This window comes from Mobula hypostoma, chromosome 9 (assembly GCF_963921235.1).
Source record: "Mobula hypostoma chromosome 9, sMobHyp1.1, whole genome shotgun sequence".
Classification (NCBI taxonomy): domain Eukaryota; kingdom Metazoa; phylum Chordata; class Chondrichthyes; order Myliobatiformes; family Myliobatidae; genus Mobula; species Mobula hypostoma.
The window spans coordinates 141,771,750-141,797,852 of NC_086105.1; the positions used below are offsets into that span (position 1 = coordinate 141,771,750).

Sequence of the window (26,103 nt, forward strand, 5' to 3'; positions counted from 1 at the left end):
GAGTGGGAAGCACCAGAGAGACACTCTGTAATGTCTCCTCCCGCCACCTTCTTATTCCGACTTCTCATCTCTTTTTTTTCAGTCCCGATGAAGGGTCTCAGCCCAAAACGTCATCTTTTCACTCTTTCCCAAAGATGCTGCCTGGCCTGCTGAGTTCCTCCAGCATTTTGTGTGTATTACTTTGATTTCCCGCATCTGCAGATTTTCTCGTTTGACCTTCTATAAAATGTTCAATAAACCAATTTTTTTTGGAATCAAATGACCTTGTCTGGTGTTTCAGGGCTGGGTGTGTCTGCACCGTGCCATCCACTACCACAACCCCCCACCCCCACTCGCCCCTGGTACTCCTTCTCTGCCACCTGTCCCATACCCCTCCACCGTCGCCATTCCCAATATCCGTTGCTCCTGCCAGTTTTACAAACTTGCTCTCCAATCCACGTTGATAAATACAGTACTGTGCATAAATCTTAGGCACCCTAACTATATAAATGTGCCCGTGACCTTTGCACTGTCCTGTATGTAGAACTGCATTACCAGAGACCGCTAATATAATGCATTCATCAAGGAAATCAACAGGGAATTCAGAAGAACATGTTTACCCAGAAGTGTTGCGACAAGACAGAGTACAGGAAAGAGACAGAATGCCTAGTGGCACGGTGTCAAGACAATCACCTCTCACATAATTTCAGCAAAATTATGAGCCATCGTTGACTTGCGAAAGTGGGGTGGAGTACAATCTGTATCGTTAGCGTTGAGGTGGACGTAGTTGAGAACTTCCAAGTTCAAAAGTGCAAATATCATTGATAACTTGTCCTGTTCCAGCCACATAGAAGATACAGCCAAGAAAGCACACCAATACTCCAACTTCTCCAGAAGGCTACGGAAGTTCAACATGTCCTTGATGACAATCAGCTATCTTAACGGATGTACCATGGACAGCATCGCATCCGGATGCATTGTAAGGCAACTGCTCTTCTCAAAAACACAAGGAATTCCGGAGTTGCGAATCTACCACACAAACCAGCCTCTTCTCCCACTGATTCCACTGCCTCTGGAAAGCAGCCAACATAATCAAGGACCCTTCCGAACTTGTTCATTCTCTCTTCTCCCCTCTCATGTCAGGCAGAAGGTACAAAAGTTTGAGAGTCTTAACATAAAGCACAAGGACAGCTTCCATCTTTTTGTCATCAGACTCCTGAACGGACCTTCCATACGCTAGAAATTGAACTCTTAATCTCCCTATCTACCTCTTCGGCCCTTGTAGTTTATCTGTCACTGTGTATTCTCTGCAACTGTTACACCTTGCCTTGCATCCTGTTTCCCTTTACACTGCCTCAGTGTACCCACGTATGGAATGGTCTGTCCAGATGATGCAGAAACACAAGCTATGCTCTGTATCCCAGTGCACAGGAGGAGGAGCAGATAGTTTGCAGAAGGACTTGGCCAGATTAGGAGAATGGGCAAAGAAGTGGCAGGTGGAATACAGTGCAGGGAAGTGTATGGTCGTGCACTGTGGTAGAAGGAATCAAAGCGTGGATTTTTTTTTAAATTGGGAGCAGATTTGTTCAATCAGTTCCCTGATGGCCCATCATCATTCTTAAGGCATCCGTTAGTCTTGCGAGACCATGGATCTGCGCCTGGAAAGTCTTCACTCTGGGCAAGGTTGTATGGAAGACAGGCAGTTGCCCATGCTGCAAGTCTCCCCTCTCCACAACACCATTGTTGTCCAAGGGAAGGGCATTAGGACCCATACAGCTTGGCACCAGTGTCATCGCAGAGCAATGTGTGACTAAGTGCCTTGTTCAAGGACACAACACGTTGCCTCGGCTGGGGCTCGAACTCACGACCTTCAGGTCACTAGTCCAATGCCTTAACCGCTTGGCCACGCGTCTTGAGGACATACATGAGAAACGGCCACATTCTAGTGGCGGTGAGCCCCCTCGTTCCAGAATCAGAAGTTTCTAAATTCAAATTACATCCAAGGAATGCAAATACAGAAATTTGGTCTGATGCTTTGATGTAGCCCAGAGGAGGGGCCACACTGTTAGAGGTGCTGACTTCCTTACAGAGTCCTGGAGACATACAGTGTGGAAACAGATCCTTCACCCCAACTTATCTAACTGTACTGTCCAGGGTGTTGTCCTTCATCTGCCCGCAGTTGGCTCAACAAACCTCTCCTATCTGTGTTCATATCTAGATTCCGTTAAATGTTGTTAATATGTCAATCTCAGTCACTAGTTCTGGCATCTCATTCCAAGTATGGATCTCCGATATTGTTTCCATTACAAACAACAAAGTTCCCAGCACTGACGTCAGTGGCACACCACCAGACACAGGCCTCCTGTCTGTGAAACAACTGCCGACCACAGAACATAGAGGGCGCTTACTCTAGAAGCCCTGAAGAAAGATCGACTGTTTATTCACTTCTATAGATGCTGCCTGACCTGCTGAGTTCCTGCAGCATTTTGAGTTTATTTATTTATTTAGTTACTGCACGGAACAGGCCCATCCAGCCCTTCGAGCCATGTCACCCAGCAATCCTCTGATTTAATCCTAGCCTAATCACGGGACGATTTACAATGATCGATTAACCTACTAACCAGTATCATGTTGTTCGGATGAGAGACGAACGTCTGCCGAAACAAATCTTCTACTCCCAGCTTAAAGAAGGCAAACGTAAAAGAGGCGGACAACAGAAGAGATTCAAAGACGTCTTAAAAGCCAACACGAAGAAATGTAACATCGACATCAACAATTGGGAAACCAATGCCAAGGACAGGAAACTCTGGCAAGCCATCATCCGAGAAGGAGCAGCAACTTTCGAAGCCAACAGATCTGCAGAATTAGAAGAAAAGAGAAGAAAATGGAAAGAGAGGCAGCAACAACCAAAGCCCGGTCTGCCATTGGAACTACCTGTCCTGAATGCGGAAGAACTTTCAGAGCCAAGATTGGACTCATAAGCCACTTGAGAGCCCATAAGTAGATCAACAGAACGAAGACCATCATCCTCGACCTCGACGACGATATCTTTGGACTGTGGGAGGAAACTGGATCACCCAGAAGAAACCTACGTGGACATGAGGGGGGCATCAGAACTCCTTCCAGGCAGCGGTTGGAAATGAACCTGGGTCACATTGCCCTGGATTTCCAGCGTCTGCAGAATCTCCTGAGTTTATGGGTGCTCACTCCCTCTGCCTTCCACCACTGAGCCAATTATGAATTCATTCTGCTGTCTCCCCCTGGATCAGAGTCCAGACTAGCCTGCCACAAGACACTTTGTTAAAGGCTTTGCTAATGTCTACATAGGCAACATTCACTGCCCTACACTCATCGATCCTCTTGCGTCTTCCCTTGCACAAAGCCAAGCACATCCATCCCCATGTTATGAAACATTAAACTGAGACCCTAAATTCGGTGGCCACTTTATCAGGTAGCTCCTGTACCTAATAAAGTGGCCAATGAGTGTGTGTTTGTGATCTTCTGCTGCTGTAGCCCATCCACTTCAAAATTCGCCATGTTGCGTGCTCAGAGATGCTCTTCTGCACACCACTGCTGTAACACATCTTTATTTAAGTTGCTGTCACCTTCCTGTCAGCTTGAACCAGTCTGGCCATTCTCCTCTGACCTATCTCATTAACAAGTCATCTTCACCCATGGAACTGCCACTCACTGGATGATGAGTAGGTGTACAGGGCTACCTGATAAACAGACCACTGACAGTATATGTTTGCACAACTGGATAATGATGACCACACTTCACTGGAGACATCACCTCGAAGAGTTTGAGATCTATCTTTCAAACAGCACCCAATAACAAATGTGGAGTGAGTAGCTTCAGGTTCCTGAGCGACAACGTCTCTGAAGATCTGTCCTGGGCCCAACATATTGAAGCAATTATGAAGAAGGCACGCCAGTGGCTATATTTCATTAGGAGTTTGAGAAGATTTAGTACGTCACCAAAGGCTAGCACATCTCTATGGATGTACTGTGAAGAGCATTTTAACTAATTGGATCACCGTCTGGTGTGGAGGGGCCGCTGCACGGGATCAGAAAAGGCCGCAGAGAGTTGTAAATTCAGCCAGCTCCATCATGGGCGCCAGCCTCCTCAGTATTGAGGACACCTTCAAAGGGCAATGCCTCGAAAAGGTGACAACCATCATTAAGGACCTTGACCGCCCAGAACAGGTCCTTTTCTCACCACTACCATCAGGGAGGAGGCACAGGAGCCTGAAGACCCACATTCAATGTTTTAGGAATGGCTTCTTCACCTCCACCATCAACTTTCTAAACAGACAATGAACCCATGGACATTATCTCACTATTTTTGCTCTCTTATCTATATTTTATACTGCATACATTTCTTATTGTAATGTATAGTATATTTTATGTTCTGCAATGTGTGCAATTGCTTCTTTATGGTAATGTAGCAGCTGGTGAGATGTTATTACAGTTGGCAGTGTCAGAATTCGAAGTTAACTTCCAATGTCGTCTGTAAGGAGTCTGTACGTTCCTCTTCGTGGATGCATGGGTTTCTTCCAGGTGCTCCAGTTTCCTCCCACAGTCCAAAGGTTAATAGATTAATTGGTCATTGTAAATTGTCCTGTGATTAGGCGAGGGTTAGATCGGTGGGTTGCTGGGCGGTGTCTGGCTCCTCGGGCCAGAAGAAGCTGTTTCACACGGTATCTCTAATTAAAACCAAGTAAAATACAACAAAGTTCACGACATATGTCAGTGGTAATAAATCTGATTCTGATTCTGATAGAAATTTTGGTCATCGAAGGCATTGCTAATTGTAGGATGTGGCTGCTTCTGACTTTCCAATCTATAACAGTTTAAAAAGTCTTATTTCACTGTGAAGCCTCAGGGATGAGTTAAGGTTGAGAAAGTTACGGTCAAAATATAAATTCTGTTTTTATTGATTCCGTGCCCAGACAGTGAAGAATGAATGAGCATCACGTCCCGTTCGTGACAACAGGAAGGGAGACAAAGATTCTCCAAGCAGTATTTTTAAAGACAGTGCACAACACTTGCCATTATTTAACAATTTAGAACACCATCCCTGCCTCCTAGATATCCAACTCAGAAAGGTTCCAGAGGGTTTGGTAAACGTGAAATAAATTACATCAAGTGTATAGATTTCTGCTGTGGGAGAAATACAGTATTAATCACAGCGATTCAGCAAAGGGTACAGAACTGGGAGTGAATAATGACTTTTAAAGCAACAATATTTGTCATGCCTCACTTTGGAACTGCCCAGTACACTGCAACAAAACATCCAGGGCAACTTTGATCTCCTTATGTCGGAGGAGTGGAGGCACATGGTGGTTGAGTTACTGGACTAAACAGTCGAGTTCTCGCCCACTTATTCAGAGCCTTGTGCTCTAAACCCACTCTAGTCACTGACACGGCAGTGTAGCAGTTTGCAAAACGCTTTAGACCACCAGTGATATTGAGGTTCAATTCCAGCTGCCGTCTGCAAGGTCCGTAAGGTTGTACATTCTCCCAATGACTATGTGAATTTCCTCTCGGTGCTCTGGTTTCGTAACACATTCCAATAATGAACGGGTTTGGGTTAGTAAGTCATGGGCACGCTGTGTTGGCACTGGGAATGTAATGACACTTGCAGGGCTGCCCCCAGCGCATCCTCGGACTGTGATGATCGTCGACACAAACAATGCATTCTACTGTGTGTTTCAATGTACGTTTGACAAAGATAATCCAATCTGAATCTAGTCCTTGGGGAATTCACACATAATTACGTGAATCTGGAATTCAGAAAAATACCAATGAAGAGGGTTGAGGGCTTCAGGTCCCAAGGAGTGAACATCACCAATACTCAAATTCCATCAGAGTGGCCTCCAGCCCGATGGCACAAACATCCACTTCTCCAACTTCTGCTAATTTCTCATCCTCCCTCCTTCTCGCATTTTCCATTCCCCATTCTGTCTCCGGTCTCACTCCTTCTCTTCACACTTGCCCATTACCTCTCTCTGGTGCTGTTCTTCTTTTCCTTTCCTCTATGGTGAACTGTCCACTACTATTACATTCTTTCTTCTTCGGCCCTTTACATCTTCCACCTATCACCTCCCAGCTTCTTACTTCAACCGCTTCCCCCTCACCTGGGCTCCCCTATCATCTGCCAGCTCGTCCTCCTTCCCCTCCCCCGCCTTCTTTCCCCTTCCTTTCCAGTCCTGATGAAATTTCTCAGCCCAAATCGCCAACTGTTTATTCCTTTCCATCGATGCTGTCTGACATGCTGGGTTCCTCCAGGTTCAGGAGCAATTGTTACCCCTCAACCATCAGGCTCTTGAACCAGAGGGGATAAATTCACTCGCCCCATCATTGAACTGTTCCCACAAATTGTAGACTCACCTTCAAGAACTCTTCAGCTTACGTTCTCGATATTTATTGTTTATTTATTATTATTATTTCTTTTTTTCTCTTTTGGTATTTGGAAGGTTAATTTTTATCAGTGTGTACATCTCTGAAATTCTTCTCCAGATAGCCATGAAACCAAGGAAGAAGAGAACGGCAATATAATCGATCACCCAACCCCAAAATCCCTCCTTCCAGCATAAAAAATGAACAAAAATGGAATAGGCACATCGTTCCCTCAAATCCTCCTCCCTACACACAAAAAAAACAAGGAAGATCGGGCAAAAAACACAGAATATTAAAAAAACTATAAGACTGAAAAAGAAGTTTATCATCCTAGTCCATATCCGAAATGCAAAAAATCTGGGTAACCATCTCCAGGCACAGCGACAGGCTTTCTCCCCTCTCTGGCAGCAGAGCAATCTCACCAGCGATAAAAAGCAGGCAGCTGGTGCTCACCTTCCCCATTTGCCTGGATGTTTCAACCTCTTTCGTCGCTTCAATCAGAGGACAATGGAAGATTTACTTGGCAAAACGGAGTCGAACATCGGCTCATGCCCCGCAACCTTCTCGCCACGAGGTTTGCTCACGCCGCCTCTGCTTCCCGGAATCCTCTCGGAGACTGCAGAGTACCGAAACACCCAAACAATCTCCAAACTGCAAATCGCAGGCTCCAACAGTTTCAGAATCACATTCAAGGTGAAAAGCAGACATAAAAGACATAAAGGAAGTGAAATATCTGGTTTCATGATCTAGCCAGAAGATGTCGACCGAAGGAGCAGTGTACTCAGGCTCCACCTTGACCAAAAGCTCGTCAGGCGGCCCATTTCCACAATTAGTTGGGTTTTTTGCACAATGGTTCTTCGTCGTCCTGTAGGGTGCAGCCTTTCATTGATTCAAATGTGTTTCCTGCATTTACTGTGATTGCCCGCAAGAAAATGAATCTCAGGGTTGTATATGGTGACATATATGAACTTAGATAATAAATTTACTTTGAACTTTGAAGAGTTCCCTGGCACAGTGAGATAGGGAAGTATTTGAGGTGCCATGGTAGCATAGTGGTTAGTGCGATTCTATTATAGCTCAGAGCGTCGGAGTTCAGAGTTCAATTATGATACTGCTCGTAAGAAGTTTGTACATCCTCACCATGGGATGCATGGGTTTCCTCTGGATACTCCGGTTAGTAGGTTAATAGGTCACTGTAAATTATCCTCGGATTACGCTAGGGGTTAAATAGGTGGGTTTCTGGGCAGTGTGACTCTTTGGTAATGAAAAGGCCTGTATCTCTAAATAAATAAATAACTTACTTTGCTAGCCAAATAACCTCTCGTGACTCTCAAACTTTCTTGCCTTATCAAGATATGAGCTCAAGTCATCTAATGATTTAATGCAAAACTAATTATCTTGTGAGTTAGCCTCGGTGGCCTATCAATCTACTTTAACAACCAGTGTGGGCACAGAGCAAGATGACTTCTTCACTTCATCTTTTCACAATCCTTAGAGCTTTCCACAATCGCTGACAAGGATAAACCCTCTGACAATAGCAATTGTCACACATTTTCCACCACCTTTGGCATAAAACTCATTCATCCAGAGATATTTTTAATGAAAAGTTCTATAGGAGTGCAAATGCCTCTTTGAAGCAGTTAATTTCAAAGTTAATGGTGCAACACTACTGGAATGAGGCCCTGTGCTTTTCAATGAACTGCAGTGAGGCAGCAAAATTGAAAACTTAACTTGCATCAGGAAGAAATGGTGCCAAATCCTGAAGGGGGCATAAGACCAACAAATTTCACACTACCACCATAAAGATCATCCTCACATCAGCCGTTACTGTCTCGTTTGGTGCAGCATCCTCTCACAGTATACGTAATCTACACTGAACTGTCACAGACAAAGAAGCGGGTAGGAAAAATCATTGTGGACGTTACCCAACCAGCAAACTTTCTTTTCCAAAACCTCCCTTCTGGAAAATGCTATAGGGCTATTAAACAAATACTTCAATGCCATCTTCAAAGTTTCTTCCCTCAGGCAATTAATCCGTTCAACCATTCTGGTCAGCCCCCAACACCCATCTCAGTCACTGCACTGTACTTTGAACACATTTTATAATGCTGCTTACATTGTAAATACATTCTGTTATAAATCCATATCTGTACTTTAACCACTAGCTTTACTCTTTGTATGATTCTTTATCTGATTTAATTGTTAATATTGTTTTCAGTTGCATGTCGTGCCTTGTCCAACACACCACAACCAATTGCTAATGCATGTAAATGTATATGGCAGATAAAACTGATCCTTCATCATTGACCTCATTAAAATTTGGAGCTAATTTGCTCAGCTTTCTGGGGCAAAGCAGTCCAGCTGATCAACATACAAACCAGATCCCAGCGTCTGCAGTCTCCTGTGTCTCCATCCACTTGATCAGCTGTCTCTCCATTGACCTAAATGCTCATTTTCTTGACCACTGCCATAGATTGGATGTCTCAATGAGTCATAGAAAACTACAGTGTAGAAACAGGCCCTTCAGCCCATCTAGTCCATGCCAAAACATTTAAATTGCCTAGTGCCATCGAACTTCACCTGGACCATTGCTCTCCATACCTCTACTATCCATGTACTTATCCAAACTTCTCTAAAATGTTGAAATCAAAATGGTGTCCACCACTTGCACTAGCAGCTCATTCCACACTCTCACCACCCTCTGAGTGAAGAAGTTCCCCTTCATGTTCTCCTTAAACATTTAACTTTTCACCCTCAACCCATGACCTCTAGTTCTAGTCTCACCCAACTTCAGTGGAAAAAGCCTGCTTGCATTTACCGTATCCATATCCCTCGTAACTTTGTATACCTCTATCAAATCTCCCTTCAATTTTTTAAATTCTAGGGGATAAAGTTCTAACCCATTCAATCTTTCCTTATAACTCAGGTCCTCCAGTTCTGCCAATATCCTTGTCTATTTTCTCTGTACTTTTTCAACCTCATTTACATCGTTTCTATAGCTACGTGACCAAAGCTGCGCACAATATTCCAAATTAGGCCTCACCAACATCGTATACATGACATAACATCCCAACTCCTGTACTCAGTACTTTGATTTATGAAGGTCAACGTGCCAAAAGCTTTCTTTACGACCTTATCATCTCAGGAGGAGAAGGTGGCAGTGTGACGCAGCACGCGCAGCTCTCCGGTGAAATGATATCGTATTTGTAAGTAGGATGCCATGCACAATTCTGATTTGATGGAGACAGATGTGAGAAGCACAGAGGAACATCTGGAGAAACTTCTGAAATGCCCGGTTCGCTGCCGCTGTGCGATCGAGAATCTCCGGAGGGAAGGCCCCAAAATCCCCGGCTTTGCCTGCTGCTGGCGACCAAGGCTGGGGTCAAAGCGCTCAGCAGAGATGGTGCTCGGTACTCAGTGTCAGAGGGCTGGTCGGAGGCTCAAAGTTTTCAGACAACTCAGAGTCGGACTGTGGTCGGGCATGGCAGGGAGAGTTTTCTTCCTTCTCCCGTCTGCGTGAGATGTGGGACTTTCGAGAGACTTTGAACTTTTTTACTGTGCCCATGGCCTGTTCTTCATCAAGTTATGGTATTGTTGCACTGTTGTAACTATATGTTATAATTATGTGGTTTTTGTTAGGTTTTCAGTCTTGGTCTGTCCTGTGTTTCTGTGATATCACACCGGAGGAACATTGTATCATTTCTTAATGCATGCATTACTAAATGACAATAAAAGAGGACTGCGTGTCCTCATAATCTAATCTAATCCCACCATAGATTCCCTAACCTCCAAATTCTCTATCTGTAAGTGTCAGAAATGCATGAAATGGTTCCATCACATGACACATCTCTCTTCAAATCACCCCCCATCCCACCTTGGACAAACATTATTTTGCTTAGAGATACAGCACAGCAAGATGCCCTTCTGGCCCATCAAGCCCCTGGGTCAACACAACACCTTACATTGTAATTGGGTATGAGGCTGTCTCGTTCTCTTTGTGTAGTTTATTTTTAACATTCATTGTGGGCAGAATTCTTAATTTTTTTTTTTGGTTTTGTATATTCATTAGTTTTAAATCATTACACAACCAAAACAGCTTCTAATTAGTGAAAGGACATTTGCAATTACACTGCTAACTTTGGAATCTACATTTAGAATCCATCATTTCTTATCCTTTCCTTCTGAATTTCTTTTGATGCATCTTAGTCAATATCCAGTCTCTTATTAATATACATATTTGGCTGGTAATGAATAAACATTTTGGTGCAAGTCTCAAGGTTTGCTGGGTCTTGGTGGCCAGTGGCAACATTCACCTCTTGTTTAATACTTTACTGGCAGCCTTGGTGGCTTTTGTGGCAATATCTTTCTTAGTACCTGACTTGACCACACCAACAGCCACTGTCTGTCTCATATCATGGATAGCAAAGGGACCAAGAGGTGGATATTCAGAAAAGCTCTCGACACACATGGGCTTAGTTGGCATCATGTGAACAATGGCTGCATCTCCAGACTTTACAAAGTTGGGGCCATCTTCCAACTTCTTGCCAGATCGACAATCAATTTTCTCCTTCAGCTCACTGAACTTGCAGTATGACAATCAAGTACTGGGGCATAGCCAGCAGATATCTGACCAGGATGGTTCAGGATAATAACCTGTGCAGTAAAATCAGGAGTTTGTATTGAAGGGTCATTTTCGTTGTCACCAGCAACATAACCCCGATGGATATCCTTAACAGAGATGTTCTTGACGTTAAGACTAACGTTGTCACCAGGAAGAGCTTCTGGCAGGGCTTAGTGGTGCATTTCCACAGATTTCACCAGTGATGGCTGGATTGGGAGCAAACTGCACCAACATGGATGGTTTCAGAACACCTGTCTCAACCCCACCGACTGGTACTGTGCCAATGCCACCAATCTTGTAGACATCCTGGAGAGGGAGACGAAGAGGTTTCTTTATTGGGCGTTCTGGAGGCTGAATGCTGTTGAGGGCTTCAAGCAGTGTGGTACCAGAGAGGTTTTCATTTTTCCTGGTAATTGACCAACCTTTGAACCAGCCCATATTCTGACTTTGTTTTAGCATGTTAGATTATGAGGACACGCACTCCCTTTTTATTGTCATTTAGTAATGCATGATACAATGTTTTTCCAGAATGATATCACGAAAACACACGACATACCGACTTAAAAACTAACAAAACCCACATAATTATAACATATAGTTACAACAGTGCAAACAATACCGTAATTTGATAAGAACAGACCATGGCACGGTAAAATCTCAAAGTCTCTCAAAAGTCCCATCATCTCACGCAGACGGTGAACCTCCAGCGTCGCCAACTTGCCGATGCAGCATACTGGAAGCATCCGACCACAGTCCGACTCTGAATCCGTCTGAAAACTCCGAGCCTCCAACCACCTCCCGACACCGAGCACTGAGCACCATCTCTGCTGAGCGCTTTGACCCCGGCCCCGGCAACAAGCAATAGGCAAAGCCGAGGATTTGGGGCCTTCGTCTCCGGAGATTCTCGATCACACAGTAGCATCAGCAGCGAAGCAGGCATTTCAGAAGTTACTCCAAGTGTTCCTCCGTACTCTCACGGCTGTCTCCATCAAATCTGGATTGTGCATGGCCCCCTTAGTTACACATACAATATTCATTCGGAACAGCCGCGCGCACTGCGTCGTGCCACCATCTTCTCCTCCCTCCTGGAATGGCATATTGTCGCCATTCCAACCAGAGATGGGAACAAATGCTACAGTTGCTTGGTTATAGCTGGTCTTCTTGACGTATGTGCTGACTTCCTTCGTGATTTCATTGTATCTTGCCTCGCTGTATGGGGGTTCAGTGGAGTCCATCTTGTTGATACCAATAATGAGCTGCTTGCCACCCAAGGTGTAGGCAAGCAGAGCGTGTTCCCTAGTCTGTCCATTCTTTGAGATACCAGCTTCAAACTCACCCACGCCAGCTGCAACTATCAGCACAGCACAGTCAGCCTGTGAGGTTCCAGTAATCATGTTCTTGATTAAGTCTCTGTGTCCTGGGGCATCAATGATGGTGATGTAGTACTTTGAAGTTTCAAACTTCTAAAGAGAGATGTCAATGGTAATACCACGCTCACGTTCAGCCTTCAGTTTATCTAAAACCCAGGCATACCTGAAGGATCTTTTGCCCATCTCAGCAGCTTCCTTCTCAAATTTTTCGATGGTTCTCTTATCAATTCCACCACATTTGTAGATCATATGACCTGTGATTGTAGATTTGCCAGAATGGACGTGTCCAATGACAACAATGTTGATGTGTGTCTTTTCCTTACCCATTTTTTAAAGTTGGAATGAGTGCGTCCAGATGCAGCTGCAAACCTCCCTTCGGTAGAATCGGAGACTAAAAGGCAGAATTCTTAAATCCTACTGACTATGACGTTCCTTACCTATAACTGCCAGGGGTAGAGGCAGGTACATTAACACCATTGAAAAGAGACTTGGATGCTACATTGATAAGAAAGGTTTGGAACGATATGGGAAAAACACAGGCAAATGCTACTAGCTTAGATGCGTTTCTTGGTCACCAATTACCATTTGAACCAAGGACCCATTACTATACTATATGACTTCAAGCCACATCTTCACAAGATCTCTCAGCAGTTCTAGAGAACATTGGTTTTCAAGGCTCTGATTGTCCATCTCCACTCATCTGGCCTGATGTTTTAGAGTCATAGAGTACCACAGCATAGAAAAGTCCCTTCAGCCCATCTAGTCCATGCCAAATTATTATTCTGCCAAGACCCATTGACCCACACCAGCCCTCCATACCAATCCCATCCATGTACCTATCTAAAGCGCCAGGCAGCAAGATGAAATAGGAACAAGTACAGGCCGTTGATCCCCTTGAAACAGACCTGCCATGCAATATCACCAGGGCGAATCTGATTGCATACATCAACTCCACTTTCCTGTTGGACTTCTGACCCTCGATTCCCCCAATCCCTAAAAATTCATCTCAGCCTTAAACAGCTGTCTGGGGTGGAGAATTCTAATGATTCACAACTCCCCAAGAAAAGGAACACCTCCTCATCTCCAGCTTAAACAGGTACCTCTTCATCTGATACGTTTCCTCTTGGACCTAACTTCTCCTGAATGCAGGAACCATTCTCTCTGTGTCTGTCCCATCATCCATTTTGAAAGGACCATCAGATTTGAGAAAAGACTGAAGTGGAGTTATCACAAACGTTTAAGTCTCTTTAATGCTGGAACAAATCTGATGTTCTCTTTATCCTTGGGCTATTTCAGGGGGCAGTTAATGATCTGCCCACTAAGGTTCTGAAGTCACACTGGACAGACACAGTAGAACTCATTCCGTAACAGTCCATTAGATGTGACTTTACAGCAATGCAATACTTTCAAAGCCCAGAGAGCTGACAGTAGGCTTTCGATCCATTAATTATAAACACAAGAGATTCTGCAGATGCTGGAAATCTTCAGCAATGCATGCAAAATGCTGGAGGAACTCAGCAAGTCAGACAGCATCGATGGAGGGGAATAAACAGTTGAAAATTCAGGCTGAGACCCAGGACTGGAAAGGAAGGGGTCAGAAGCCAGAATAGGGTTGGGCAGGGGGGGGGGGCGGGGGAAGGAGCCTTTATCAAAACTGCTGTTTATTCCTCTCCATAGATGTTGCCTGACCTGCTGAGTTCCTCCAGCATTCTGTGTGTGTTTCACTTTACCCTTCATACCAGCTAAATTCTGTTGTGGAACATCTTTTATATAAATAAAGAAAAATTTTGAAGGCGAAAATAATTTTAAATTGTCAACAGACATTAAGCTAAACAAGAAAATATATGAAAAATATCCTGTATGTGAAAGACCTCAAAAGCTTTTATATAGATTCCATTAAACACTTATAAAGCTTAAGTACTTCAAGTAGAACACTGGACAGGCCACAGTACATAAACAGGCTGAATAGTTACTTACCCTTAAAGACTGAGTGGAGAATAAGTAGAAATGTTATTTCAAACAGCTGATAATGGCAGCCATTAAATCAGATTCCATTTAGGCGCCAGCTCTTTTTGCCCTCTATTCCACTTAAGAGTCCTTCTGTTCTGCCAGAACCAATTTAAACTCATGTATCCAAATACCAGTTCTAAACGAGCCAACTACGTCCTTTCTTTTTGCTTGTGGCTTTCTTCCCATTATTTCAATGCAAATCCCCCAGGACATGCCCTCTTCACATTACCACCATCAGAGAGGAGGACAGGAGCCTGAAGACACATACTCAACACTTTAGAAATTGGTGAAGGTGTAGCACTGTGGGAGGAGTGTGGGACAGGTGGCAGAGAAAGATTGCTGGGGTAGAGGGGTGGTGGGGGTGCAGACACATCCAGTCCTGAAACACCAGGCAAGGTCATTCAATTCCAAGCAATTGGTTTATCGATCAGTACAGAATGTCTCTCTGGTGCTTCCTGCTCCCTCCCCTCTTCCTTCCCCTTTTCCCCAACCATGATTCCCCTCTCTCTGCCCCCTTCCCACTCTCAGTCCACAATAGAGACCCATATCAGAATCAGGTTTATCATCACTCACGTCCTTGGACTCACCTTACACCGCACGCTGTCGGAGCAGTGCTGCCAAGATAATCAAGGACACGACCCACCCAGCCAACACACTTTTCGTCCCTCTCCCCTCCGGGAGAAGGCTCAGGAGCTTGAAGACTCGTACGGCCAGATTTGGGAACAGCTTCTTTCCAACTGTGATAAGACTGCTGAACAGATCCTGATCCGGATCTGGGCCGTACCCTCCAAATATCCAGACCTGCCTCTCGGTTTTTTTGCACTACCTTACTTTCCATGTTTCTAGTTTCTATTTATGATTTATAATTTAAATTTTTAATATTTACTAATTTTTACTATTTTAAATATTTTTAGTATTTAATATTTGTAATCCAGGGAGCAGGAAGCACAGAATCAAATATCGCTGTGATGATTGTACGTTCTAGTATCAACTGTTTGGCAAACATAAAGTATAAAGTATTTTTTTTGTGTCAGCAGTGCAGTTCAATACATAAAATTACTACAGTACTGTGCAAAAGTCTTCCGCGCAGTCACGCACACACAAACATATATATATTAGTTCAGACGCCTGAGACCTTGGCACAGGTGTGTGTGTGTGTGTGTTCGTTCTGCTGCTATAGCCCATTCACTTCAAGATTTGATGTCTGGCTATCCTCCTCTGACCTCTCTCATTAATAAGGCATTTTCGCCCACAGAACTGCCACTCACTGAATGTTTTTTTGTGTGTTGTTGCACCATTCTCTGTAAACTGCAGAGACTATTGTGCGTGAACATCCCAGGAGATCAGCAGTTTCTGAGATTCTCAAACCACCCTATCTTAGACTAACAATCATTCCATGGTCAAAGTCACTTAGATCACATTTCTTCCCCATTCTGATGTTTGGTCTGAACAACAACTGAACCTCTTGACCATGTCTGCATGCTTTTATACACTGACTTGTTGCCACTTGATTGGCTGATTAGATATTTGCAGTATTGAGCAGGTGCACCTAATTAAGTTGCCACTGAGTAATTTCTTATTGTAACTTATAATAATTTTAGTTTTGCAATGTACTGCTGCCACAAAACAACAAATTTAAAGACAAATGTCAGTGATATTAAACCTAATTCTCATTCTGATTCATTAAAGTCACAAGTTGGGGACTGCATGGAAGCGTAGTGGTTAGCACAGTGCTTTACAGTACCAGTGACCTGGGTTCAATTCCCACCGATGCCTGTAAGGAGCATGTACGTGATTGCACAGGAACATCTGGGTGCTCCGGTTTTGTCCCATAATCCAACAATGTACTGGTTGATCCTCGACTTCTTAACCAGAAGACTACAATCTGTGCGGATTGGTAATAACATATCCTCCTCGTTGACGATCAACACTGGCGCATCGCAGAGGTGTGTGCTTAGCCCCTTGCTCTACCCGCTATATACACATGACTGCGTGGCTATGCATAGCTCAAATACCATCCATAAATTTGCTGATGATACAACCATTGTTGGTAGAATCTCAGGTGGTGATGAGAGGGTGTACAGGAGTGAGATATGTCAACTAGTGGAATGGTGCCGCAGCGACAACCTGGCACTCAACATCAGTAAGACGAAAGAGCTGATTGTGGACTTCAGGAAGGGTATGTCAAAGAAACACATACCAATCCTCATAGAGGGATCAGAAGTGGAGAGAGTGAGCAGGTTCAAGTTCCTGGGTGTCAAGATCTCTGAGGATCTAACCTGGTCCCAACATATTGATGTAGTTATAAAGAAGGCAAGACAGTGGCTATACTTCATTAGGAGTTTGAAGAGATTTGGCATGTCAACAAATACACTCAAAAACTTCTATAGTTGTACTGTGGAGAGCATTCTGACAGGCTGCATCACTGTCTGGTATGGAGGGGCTACTGCACAGGACCGAAAGAAGCTGCAGAAGGCTGTAAATCTAGTCAGCTCCACCTTAGGTACTAGCCTACAAAGTACCCAGGACATCTTCAGAGAGCGGTGTCTCAGAAAGGCAGCATCCATTATTAAGGACCTCCAGCACCCAGGGCATGGCCTTTTCTCACTGTTACCATCAGGTAGGAGATACAGAAGCCTGAAGGCACACACTCAGCGATTCAGGAACAGCTTCTTCCCCTCTGCCATCCAATTCTTAAATGGACATGGAATCCTTGGACACTACTTCACTTTTTTTAAAATATACAGTATTTCTGTTTTTGCACTTTTAAAAGATCTATTCAATATACATAATTGATTTACTTGTTTATTAATTATTATTTTTTAATTTTATTTATTACTATTAACTTTTTCACTCTGCTAGATTATGTATTGCATTGAACTGCTGCTGCTAAGTTAACAAATTTGGCGTCACATGCCGGTGATAATAAACCTGATTCTGATTCTGATTCTGATAGGTTAATTGGTCAGCATGAATTGTCCCATGATTAGACCAGGATTAAATCGGAGGATTGTTGGGCAGTGTGGCTCGAAGGACCGGAAAAGGGCCTGTTCTGTTCCGTATCTCAATAAGTAGATAAACAAACAAACAAACAAATTAATTACTTAAGAAGCTCTGAACTCCATCACAGAGAAGCATTTTGCAAAAGTCGAAGAGCTGGAGGGATTCAAACTGGCTTCTAATTGCAGGGATTTTTTTTTCTTCTCTGTCACCCCAATCGTGCAGAGAGCACTTTCCCAATAACCTCAAAGAATGCCGTAAAACTGCACCTTTCCTCTCTGCCAGGTTCGTTACAAACATTCAGATTTGGGACTATCCAACAATTTCGGATAAAGAATTAACAGATGCCCTTCACATAACTGTGTAGTACCCAGAAGCGATAGTTTGAAGGTGAGAGGGGAGAAGTTTAGTACAAACCTGACGGTCAACCTTTTCACAGGGGGGGGGTCATCTGTGCAGGGATTGAGCTGCCAGATGAATGTTCGCCTCTTAGCAGACGGTGGGTTTGTGAAGAGGGTGTGGAGAAAGATGCAAGGGCCTTTGTCACGGTTCATTTTGAGCAGCTGCATGGCAGAGGACTCTCTGGTTTTCACGCTGCTCTTAGTGACTCACTCAGAGCCAGACCTCAAGTGCTCTTGGAAGGCCATCAACTGGGTGAAAGAAGTCCTTTGGTCTGCCCAAACCTTGTTGGCTTGCTAGCCCATTCAGATGTCCATGGAGCAGAGTTTCCAACCTTTTTCTGACATAGACCTCTACCTGTAACTGATGGGTCCTTAGACCCGGGGTTGAGAACCCTGCCGTAGAGGAATGCTGTCAATTGGCATATTTCAGACTGCAGGAGCACGTGCTGAGGGAAGCAGCACTGCAAGGGCTTGGTGGGGAAGGACTAGAGTATAGGGTCCTTCAGCTACTGGACAGGGAGGGGCCATGGCTGGGTTTGAAAGTCTTCAATTACTGTAGTTGTGAACCAACATGAGTGTTAACAGTCCTACTGGTTTTAAGGAAAATAATAGAACACAGTGACTATAAATGTAAGAACAAAAAACCTTTGCAGATTTTATTCTTGTAAGTACTTTTGATTATTCTTTCTTTTTAAATTTTTTTATTAATTTTCAAAATTATAAACTCAATAACAAAGTTGGTACAAAGAGATTGGAATAATCTTAATCAGCATATACAAAAAGAATTTTAAGTAACATAGGTATAATAGACTTCCAAACTCATAATGAAATTAGTCATAAAGAAATAAATAAAAAGTAAAAAAAATATATAAACAAAGAAAAATCCCCAAAAGAAAAAGAAAAAAAAACAAAAAAAAACAGAACAGGGCTAGACCAATATCTTGAATCAGACACGTTCAGTAATGTCATGAACTCCGCTCCTCTATTCATATAATTTAAGTTAGAAAAAAAAGATTTGGAAAGGTCAGACTATATCATATGAAAATGTTGCAAAAAAGGTTTCCAGGTTTCTCCAAATTTAACTGAAGGGTCAAAACTATCACTTCTAATTTTTTCTAAATTTAAATTTAATATAGTTTGAGAAAACCATTGGAATGTAGTAGGAGGATTAATTTCCTTCCAGTTCAACAAAATAGATCTTCTAGCCATTAAAGTAACAAATGCTATCATCCGACAGGCTGAAGAAGACAAAGATCTATGATCTACCATTGACAATCCAAAAATTGCCGTAATAGGATGGGGTTTTAAATCAAAACATAGAACTGTTGAAATAATATCAAAAATATCTTTCCATTATTTTTCCAAAAGAGGACAGGACCAAAACATATGAGTTAAAGAAGCCACCTCAGAGTGACATCTATCACAAGTAAAGTACTTTTGATTATTAATAAAGTTTATTTTGATATTTAAAAATGGTTCGGGCAGGTACAATAACAACATTGAAAAGAAACTCAGACAGGTACAGGCATAGGAAGGATATAGAGGGATGGGATCCAATGGGCATCTAAGTCAGCAGCAGCCAATTGGGCCGAAGGGCCTTTTTTGGTACTGTATGACTATTGCAGAACAGGATCAGTCCCAAACTGCATGTGACAATGGCCTCCTTAAAGCTTTGATGTTAAATAACAGACACGAGTGCGGCCTGTTTAGTCCTTCTCTGTTACTCGTCAACAAAACACTCCAAGTGTCCTTGAACTTCACTAATGTGGATTAGCTGAGAAGCCAGGAGCATGTCCATCATGATACACTGAAGAATACTTCAAACACGCTCAAATTAGGCAAGCAGAATAAATTAAAGAAAACATCTCCTATGAGAGTCCTTCTTTGCATATTCATCGGCTCCTGTGCATCGTGTTACTAAATACATCGTCGACATCAACAGGAAACGCACTCGGTTTCCCGGTTTAGCCTGTTTTGGGGCACATCCAAGTCAAGTGGGTACGGTACACCTCATCATGGAACAGGTACAGACAGCACATAAACAGGCCCTTCAGACCACAATAGTGTGGCTTATTTCAAGATACAGCATATGGTTTCAGCCCATTTCGGCCCAATGAGCTCCCACCGCCCAACTGCGCCAATGTGACCAACTGACCTACCGACCGGTACAACTTTGTTACGTGGGAGAAGACTGGAGCACCCAGAGGAAAGCCGTACGGTCGCGGGGAGAATGTATAAACTCCTTAAAGACAGCGGTGGTGGGAATTGAACTCTGGTCACAGGCACTGTAATAGTACTATGCTAAACACTACACTACCATGCACTGAACGAATCAGGCTGATGATATCTAACCGCTCCTGGCTGTGCATGCTTCCTATCCCTCCGTTCTCTGCATACCTGTGTACCAATCTAAGAGGCTCTCAAACACCTTTACTGTATCTGCCTCCACCAGCCCCTCTGGCAGCACATTCCAGGCACTCTCCACTCTGTAGAAAAACACTGGACCTGTGAATCTCCCCTTACCCCTGAAATGAACTTCCCCCCTCTCACCTTAAAGGCATGGCCTCTAGTGTTAGACATTAAAATATGGCCTCTAGTATTAGATATTAAAACTTTCCCCTTTTCAGCTTAAATGCATGGCTTATAGTATTAGATATTTCAGCCATGGGGAGAAAGATACCAGCAGTCTATCTATGGCTCTCATAATCTTCTGTCAGACCTCCTTTCAGTTTATATTGGTGCAGAGAAAACAACTTTTCATAGAATAACACGCACAAAACGCTGGAGGAACTCAGCAGGCCAGGCAGCATCTAATGAAAAAGGTACAGTCGGCGTTTCAGACCAAAACCCTTCGGCAGGACTGGAGAAGGTAGGCTTATTTTAGTCAGCATTGTGTGTGTGTGTTGCTCAGATTTCCAGCATCTACAGATTTTCTCTTGTTTGTGATTGGATTACTACTCTGCGAAGTCTCTTCCAGCGATAACTAGCCTGAAGAAATTTAAATCTTCCCTTCGACACGAGTTCAGTGAAACTCTCTCTCACTGCTCCCCCGCTGTGGTCCCTGCAGCTCCATCCTGCCGGAGGGTTTTGGCCCGAAACGTCGACTGTACGTTTTTTCCACAGATGCTGCTTGGCCTGTGGAGTTCCTCCAGCACTTGGTGTGTGTTGCTTGGATTTCCAGCATCTGCAGATTTTCTTTTGTTTCCTCATAGAATAGGACCACATAGAAATGGATCTATTGGCCAGTCAGTCAGTGAGTGTCGTCCCGAATCCAGGGTTGGCAGCCATGCACCTCCATCTTCTTCAATCTTGCAACAGCACCGAGTACAGCCTCTCCTCCAGTTTGTTCTTGCTGGCTGCCTTGGCACCGCCCGCCGCCACCCCCGCCAATCTCGAGCCCGAGGCCGTGTCGGCCTCCAGCCGCGGCTGCTTCTTCAAGCTCGGCCCTTCCTTAGGCGGAGGCCTTGGGCAGGTCCAGGCACACGGTGCAGCGCCCAAGTTCATCATGTCTCTTCTAAGTAGGTGCATAGCATACAATTCATAGATGCGTGATGAGGCTTTAATCTCTTCCACGGAAGATGGCCGTTGGCTCACAAGGAGCTCATCTGCCCTTTTCAGGTCTTGTTTTTTTTTTCAGTCCTGCCGGGTGTCCTCACACCCTCCTCACCAGACTATCCATTGGCCATCATGTGCTAATTCCACATGGTCTGTATTAAGCAGATATCCCTTCCTGCACTTCTTATCCAAGTACCTGTCAAACCCCTTTAAATATTATATTGTATCTGCCTTCACCACCTCCTCTGGCAGCTCATTCCAGGGATTCACCATCCTCTGTATGGAAAAAGTTACCCACCATCAATATCCTGTGTTTGACAGCGCTGTTGGAAAGCGTTAAAACCATAAGACACAGGAGCAGGATTAGACCATTCAGTCCATTTAGTCTGCCTCAGTATTCCATCATTGCTGATTTAGAACATAGAATATGTAGTACTGTGCAAAAGTCTGAGGAACATATTTATAGCTGGGGTGCCTAAGGCATTTGCACAGTTGTCAATGTGGAGCAGAAAGCGAGTCTGTAAATCCGGCAGGAGCAAAGGATGTTAGGAATGGTGAGGGTGGAGTGCCACAGGAGGGATGTGGGACAGGTGGCAGAGGAGGAGTGCCAGGGGTGGGCAGTGGGGTAAGGGTGCACGTGTGCAGACACACCCAGCCCTGAGACACCGGGCACTGTCACTTGATTCCAAATAATTGGTTTATTAACCATTACAGAATGTCTCTCTGGTGCTTCCCATTTCCTCCCCTCTCCCTTCCCTTTTTCCCAACCATGATTCCCCTCTCCCTGTCCCCTTCCCACTGTCAGTCCACAGTAGAGACCCATATCAGAATTAGGTTTATTATCACTCACATACGTCATGAAATTTGTTTTTTTATGCAACAGCAATACAGTGCAATACATTAAATTACTGCAGTTTAAAAACGCAAACACAAGGAAATCTGCAGATGCTGGAAATTCAAGCAACACACACAAAAAATGCTGGTGAACACAGCAGGCCAGGCAGCATCTATAGGAAGAGGTACAGTCGACTTTTCGGGCCGAGACCCTTCGTCAGGACTAACTGAAAGAAGAGATAGTAAGAGATTTGAAAGTGGGAGGGGGAGGGGGAGATCCGAAATGATGGGAGAAGACAGGAGGGGGAGGGATGGAGCCAAGAGCTGGACAGGTGATAGGCAAAAGGGATACGAGGCTGGAGAAGGGAGAGGACCATGGGACGGGAAGCCTGGGGAGAGAGAGAAGGGGGAGGGGAGCCTGGAGGGTGGAGAGCAGGCAAGGAGTTATAGTGAGAGGGACAGAGGCAGAAAAAAGAGAGAGAGAGAGAAAAAGGGGGGAATAAAAAATATATAAAATAAATAAATAAGGGATGGGGTATGAAGGGGAGGAAGGGCATTAACGGAAGTTAGAGAGGTCAATGTTCATGCCATCAGGTTGGAGGCTACCCAGACGGAATATAAGCTGTTGTTCCTCCAACCTGAGTGTGGCTTCATCTTTACAGTAGAGGAGGCCGTGGATAGACATGTCAGAATGGGAATGGGATGTGGAATTAAAATGTGTGGCCACTGGGAGATCCTGCTTTCTCTGGCGGACAGAGCATAGGTGTTCAGCGAAACGGTCTCCCAGTCTGTGTCGGGTCTCGCCAATATATAGAAGGCCACACCGGGAGCACCGGACGCAGTATATCACCCCAGCCGACTCACAGGTGAAGTGAAATTGAAATTGAAATATCTTTATTGTCATTGCATAGTACAATTTGTCATGCACCAATACAGCGAAAATGAGTTTGCAACTCTCGTACTCAATGCTATAAAACAACAAATAAAATAAATAAACAATAAATAAAATCAAGTAACCAGCCAGTGCAAGCAATGTCCAGCAGTACAAAAGCACAACTCAGATGCATGACAGTCATAAAACCAGTATTAAAGTAGCAATATAACAAATTTATGGATGATGCTTGATCGATTGGTTCAGAGCAGTTATAGCTCTGGGGAAAAAGCTATTTTTCAGTCTAGAAGTGAAGGCATAGAAAATCTTATAATGTCTGCCAGATGGAAGTTCCAACAGATGATTGCACGGGTGTGTATTGTCCTTACAGACGCTTCGTCCTTTTTTAAAGAAAGAGGCTTCCCTTCCTCCACCATCAACTCTGCTCTCAAACACATCTCTCCCATTTCACACACATCTGCTCTCATCCCATCCTCCCGCCACCCCACTAGGAATAGGGTTCCCCTTGTCCTAACCTACCACCCCACCAGCCTCCGGGTCCAACATATAATTCTCCGTAACTTCTGCCACTTCCAACGGGATCCCACCACTAAGCACATCTTTCCCTCCCCCCCTTTCTGCTTTCTGCAGGGATCGCTCCCTACGCGACTCCCTTGTCCATTCGTCCCCCCCATCCCTTCCCACCGATCTCCCTCCCAGCACTTTTCCTTGTAAGTGGAACAAGTGCTGCACATGCCTTTACACTTCCTCCCTCGTCACCATTCAGGGTCCCAGACAGTCCTTCTAGGTGAGGCGACATTTCACCCGTGAGTCGGCTGGAGTGATATACTGCGTCCGGTGCTCCTGGTGCGGCCTTCCATACATTGGCGAGACCCGACACAGGGTGGGAGACCGTTTCGCTGAACACCTACGCTCTGTCCACCAGAGAAAGCAAGATCTCCCAGTGGCCACACATTTTAATTCCACGTCCCATTCTCATTCTGATATGTCTATCCACGGCCTCCTCTACTGTCAAGGTGAAGCCACTCTCTGGTTGGAGGAACAACACCTTATATTCCGTCTGGGTAGCCTCCAACCTGATGGCATGAATATTGACTTCTCTAACTTCCGTTAATTCCCTTCCTCCCCTTCACACCCCATCCCTTATTTATTTATTTTATATATATTTTTTATTCTTCCCCCCTTTTTTCTCTCTCTCTCTTTTTTCTCCCTCTGTCCCTCTCACTATTACTCCTTGCCTGCTCTCCACCCTCCGGACTCCCCTCTCCCCTTCTCTCTCTCTCCAGGCTTCCCATCCCCTTCTCCAGTTCTTGGATCCACCCCTCCCCTCCTGTATCCTCCTATCATTTCGGATCTCCCCCTCCCCTTCCCACTTTCAAATCTCTTACTATCTCTTCTTTCAGTTAGTCCTGATGAAGGGTCCCGGCCCGAAATGTCGAATGTACCTCTTCCTAGAGATGCTGCCTGGCCTGCTGAGTTCCATCAAATTACTGCAGTACTGTGCAAGCATCTTAGGCATCCTAGCTAGATATAGAGTCTGTGTTTATGACTTTTGCTCAGTACTGTAGAAAAGTAACACACAGGAAAAGGCCCTTTAGTAACAGCCGTATGCCAAACCAATTAAATTAATAATCAAATGGCCAACCAAACTAATCCCTTCTGCCTACACAATGTCCATATCCTTCCATTTCCCTTATATTCATTTGCCTATCTAAACATCTTGTAAAAGTCTTCAATGCATCTGTCTCTACCACCACCCCAGCCAGCACAATCCAGGCACCCACCACTCTCTGTATAAAAAAACTTGCCCCTCACATCTCCTTTGAAATTATCCCCTCACCTTAAATGCATTCCCTCTGATACTAGACATTTCAACCCTTGTAAAAAGATACAGTTTGTCTACTCTATTTCTGCCTCTCATAATCTTATAAACCTCTGTCAGATCTCCCCTCAGCTTCTACCACTCCAGAGAAAAACAAACCTCTCATTATAGTACATGTCCTCTAATCTAGACAACATCCTGGTAAACCTCTTCTGCACCCTCTCCAAAGCCTCAACATCCTTCCTACAATGAGGCAACCAGAACTGTATGCAATACTCCAGATGCAGCCTAACTACAGTTTTATAAAGCTACAACATAACTTCCTGACTTTTGAACTCAAAGCCTCAACTAAAAAAGGCAAGCATTCCATATGCCTTCTTAACCATCCTATCAACCTGTGTAACCAGTTTCGGGGAGCTATGAACTTGAACCCCAAGATCCCTCTGCTCATTAATACTGTAAAGAGCTTCTCTTTATTTGTGGGCACGTGGCCAAGTGGTTAAGGCATTGGACTAGCGACCTGAAGGTTGTGAGTTCGAGCCCCAGCTGAGGCAATGTGTGTTGTGTCCTTGAGCAAGGCACTTAATCACACATTGCTCTGCGATGACACTGGTGCCAAACTGTATGGGTCCTAATGCCTTTCCCTTGAACAACATCGGTGTCGTGGAGAGGGGAGACTTGCAGCATGGGCAACTGCTGGTCTTCCATACAACCTTGCCCAGGCCTGCGCCCTGGAGAGTGAAGACTTTCCAGGCGCAGATCCATGGTCTCGCAAGACTAACGGATGCCTTTAAATTTGTTTTCCTTATTATCCCCCTCAACCCTATTCTGTATTCACTCTGTAACCTTAGATGATGCCCTTATTAATCAAGAACATATCACCTCTGCTTTAAATACACTCAATGACCTGGCCCCAACCACCATCCATGGCAATGAATTCCACAGATTCACCACCCCCTGGCTAAAGAAATTCCTTTTCATCCTCCTCGAATGATCTTGGCAGAGAGATGGGAATACTGAACAGAGCTGAAATCGGAAACAAAGATCGCAGAATAGCCAAAACAAAACGAAACTAGTTTTGCTTCATGGCACATTTTCAAGGTCAAGGCCTTCTCCTGCACCAAGACAGCTGCTGTACTAATTTGTTTGTCAGAAATTTGTTTGTTCTTCTCTTCAAAGTTAAAGAAAAGTTATTATTGAAGTGTGTATATGCTACC

At 44.3% G+C, this 26,103-nt stretch overlaps 1 protein-coding gene and 1 pseudogene across 1 annotated transcript in view; both read right to left on the reverse strand.

The window, feature by feature from the left end:
- Positions 1-26,103, reverse strand: part of LOC134351405 (ras-related protein Rab-26-like) — a 441,889-nt gene that overhangs the window by 275,443 nt on the left and 140,343 nt on the right. The window lies entirely within an intron of this gene.
- Positions 10,468-12,716, reverse strand: LOC134352120 (elongation factor 1-alpha 1-like; annotated as a pseudogene).